Source organism: Bos mutus, chromosome 4 (assembly GCF_027580195.1).
Source record: "Bos mutus isolate GX-2022 chromosome 4, NWIPB_WYAK_1.1, whole genome shotgun sequence".
NCBI classification, from domain to species: Eukaryota; Metazoa; Chordata; class Mammalia; order Artiodactyla; family Bovidae; genus Bos; species Bos mutus.
The window spans coordinates 93,230,097-93,233,660 of NC_091620.1; positions in this window are offsets into that span (position 1 = coordinate 93,230,097).

Sequence of the window (3,564 nt, forward strand, 5' to 3'; positions counted from 1 at the left end):
AAAGGTAAAACGTTCCATTTAGAAATGTCTCTGAAGGTTAGCTGGAGGAAAAAAAAGAATTTCTACTTGAATAAACAAACATTTTGAGTAACAACTTCTAAGCTATTCAGGTTTCCCTTATTGTACAATAAAGTGGTTGTTGTTTTTTTTCAGTTGGGCTGATATGAAATATGATTAAGTCCTTAAAATTTATTGAATGTTATTTTAGCAACCCATATAATTTATAAAATACAAATACATCTCTAAGAAGTCTAATGTTAAGGTTGCAGGGAAAATAAGTCTCCTATAGAAAAATGACAGAGCAATAGTCATTTAAAAAAACTGATCAACTTTGACCCAGTTTCCTCTACTTCCAAGAATTTGTCCCAATGAAATCATTCAAGAGAAACTGTTCTGTGAAGATGCCTATGGCAACATTATTTAAACGCCACCTCCAAATCTAATGATTACTTAGTTCGCTAACACAAAATGCACTATATTGTCATCAATAAGTTATAAACATCATATAGAGAAGCAAAAAAGACAAGTGAAAGAGAATTTTTAAGAGTTTCTATGCTATAACTGCAAGTACAGGAAATGTGTCTGTACACAGGTTAGAAAGAGAAGTTGCAAACATAAAAACCGTTGTTTTAGCTCATGGAAATGTTAAAGAGTGCCTGCTCTTTCTACCAAGTCTTTTACTGTCATCTCACAATCTTTCCTTTGTGTTTAAATAAATTTACATGAACATACCTTGGGGGAGAAACGGAAGACTGCTTTAAGACTAGAGTCTTATTTCAAAGAGCTGAATAAAACTGTTGGTAAGCTAGACGGGATATAAAATGGTGCAGCTACTATGGAAAAACATATGACCATTCCTCAAACAATACAGAATTATCATACATCCGGTAAGTCCACTTCTGAGTAGGTACCCCAAAGATATCTATATACTCACATTCATAGCACCACTGTTCACAACACCTTGGAGGTGGAAGCAAACCAAATATCCATCGATGAATAAACGGGTAAACAAAATGTGCGATATACATATAGAATGGAGCATTATGTAGCCTTTAAAGGAAGGAAATTCTGACATAGGCTATAACATAGATGAATATGGAGGACATTATTCTAAGTGAAATAAACCAGCCACAAATTCTGCCCCATTTCAATATGAGGCACGGGTATTAGTTAAATCCCTAGAGTCAAAGTAGAATGGTGGTTGCCAGCTGCTGAAGGCAGGGAGGAACGAGGTGTTATTATATAACAGAGTTTCAGTTTGGGAAGATGAAAAAAATTCTAGAAATGAGTGGTGGTGATGGTTGTGCAACAATGTGAATGTACTTAGTAACACCGAACTACACACCTGAGGGTTAAAATCATAGATTTTATGCTATGTATGTTTTACCACCTTTAGTTTTTTTAATCAGTTTTATCTGAGGCCCCACAGCATGCAGGGGAGAGGGCAGGGACAAATGCTGGAAAAAAATCAGTAACAAAAAGCATCTGTAAAAGTCATTTATGTAGACGATCAACATACCTGACTACACCCGTTTTAGAACTGTGGTCTTCAAAGGACCATCTAGGACCAGCTAACTCTGCTCTGGTTTTCTGCTTGTCTTATGCCTTCAGTAATCCTAGGTAGCTACCGAGGTCCCATATTTAGATAGAAGCTGAGGGGGAGAAGAAAGAGAGCTCAAAGGCAAGAACGGAACTTCCCAGGGCCCCACCGACGAGCAGACTTCAAAGGCCAGATGAATTCAGCCGACTGAGTAAAAGGCCGCTTGTCAAGCTGTGACCTCACCGACCTGTCAAAAGCAAGATCCCCAAAGTAAGCAGAGCGGTTCACCCTCCAGGTGGTGGCAAAGCCCATTCTTCCACATATATTTCAACTCACAGGCAGCTCCCTGAAGCCCTCCTCTGCAAAAGAACTCCAAAAGCTGAGTTTCCTGAGGGGAGGGGAGAGAAAAGAGAGAGGAGGGGAGGAGCAGGGAGTGGGGAGGAGAGGGGAGGGCAGGGGAGAAGCAGCTGGCACTTGCAGGGGGAAAGAGGGTCTGCTTTTCCCCTTTTCCACTGTCTCAAGAGTCATTTCAAAGACTACAACTGTCATTGACTACAATTGTGATAGTGACATTCCAGAAACATTTCAACATGAAAAGCTTTGTCTGGTCTCTATTTTTTCTTTCTCCCTCTCCCTCTGGGGTCAGGTGGAAGTGTGGGGCGAAGGGTGCTGCCCCTTTAAAATTATCTAGAAAACATTCTCTGAAAATTAATTGCACCTGGCATAGAGAGCCTGGTGTAGAAATCAACTGCTAGCCTCAAACATACTGAGGGCACAACAGCTTTAGACAAACCCCTTTTCTGATCCAGACACCTGGACAACTTGGTCTTCCACCTTACTGTCGTCTCCAATAAAACAACTGACGTGTGAATGCCCCTATCTGCATAACCATGACGTCTGAAAGTGTTTTTCCCCTAGAAAATACTATGTAGAAACATGATTCTACCTTTCTCACTACCAGGTACATGCTGCTGCTGCTGCTGAGTCGCTTCAGTCGTGTCCGACTCTGTGCAACCCCATTGACGGCAGCCCACCAGGCTCCCCCTGTCCCTGGGATTCTCCAGGCAAGAACACTGGAGTGGGTTGCCATTTCCTTCTCCAGTGCATGAAAGTGAAAAGTGAAAGTGAAGTTGTTCAGTCGTGTCCGACTCAGTGACCCCATGGACTTCAGCCTTCCAGGCTCCTCCATCCATGGGATTTTCCAGGCAAGAGTATTGGAGTGGGTCACCATTGCCTTCTACGGTAAATGGTGAAACAGTTTCATATATTCACACAGTGCATTTTCAGAAGGATGAATAAACTTAAACAGGGCTAAACAAATATTTAGAAAAACAGCGTGAGGTTGTTTCCGGCTGAAGGAAATGAAGAACTAAAAGCCTCTCTTCTGGTTTCTTTTTCCTCTGAAAAGTTCCATTCAGCAACATATTCCTGAGGTTGAAAATGTATAACTGGTTTTCACACCAAAATCACGGTGGCTCAGACACAGGAGCTGAGAGGAATTTAAGCTATATGAGCTGAGATTTCTAGAATGTATAGCCTCAAAATTTTCCATTTGTAGTTGCATTACATTTTTCTAAAACATTTCTCTACATGAAATACATATACAGAGAACGAGAGAATTTTTTAAAGCCGAGTTTTTGTTTGTCTTTTTTAATAAGTGCTAGGTTTTTGAAGAAAGAAGCTCTAGAGTCTTTAGTCTTCAGTCTGTTGTCGGTCAAGACAGACCCTGATCTGACTCGCACCTTCCTCTGAATTCACAAAATGTTTTTGTGGCAAAATTTCTCTGCACACAGGCAGCGGCCCTCCTGTCATCCTAGGATCAGCCAGACCTCAGCAGGTTCAGCAACAGCCATCTGGGACTCAGAGGTTAGTGGCCCTAAAGAGTCATGCTTCTCAATCCCCGGGCTGTAACTGAGTTGACCTAAATAATGCTGTTGCAATTAGAGCACAAACCAAAGCTATGGGTTGCTTTCCTCTGGAATAGCCCCTTTCCACAAAGAATCATTTGTACCAAGAAAAAGTAT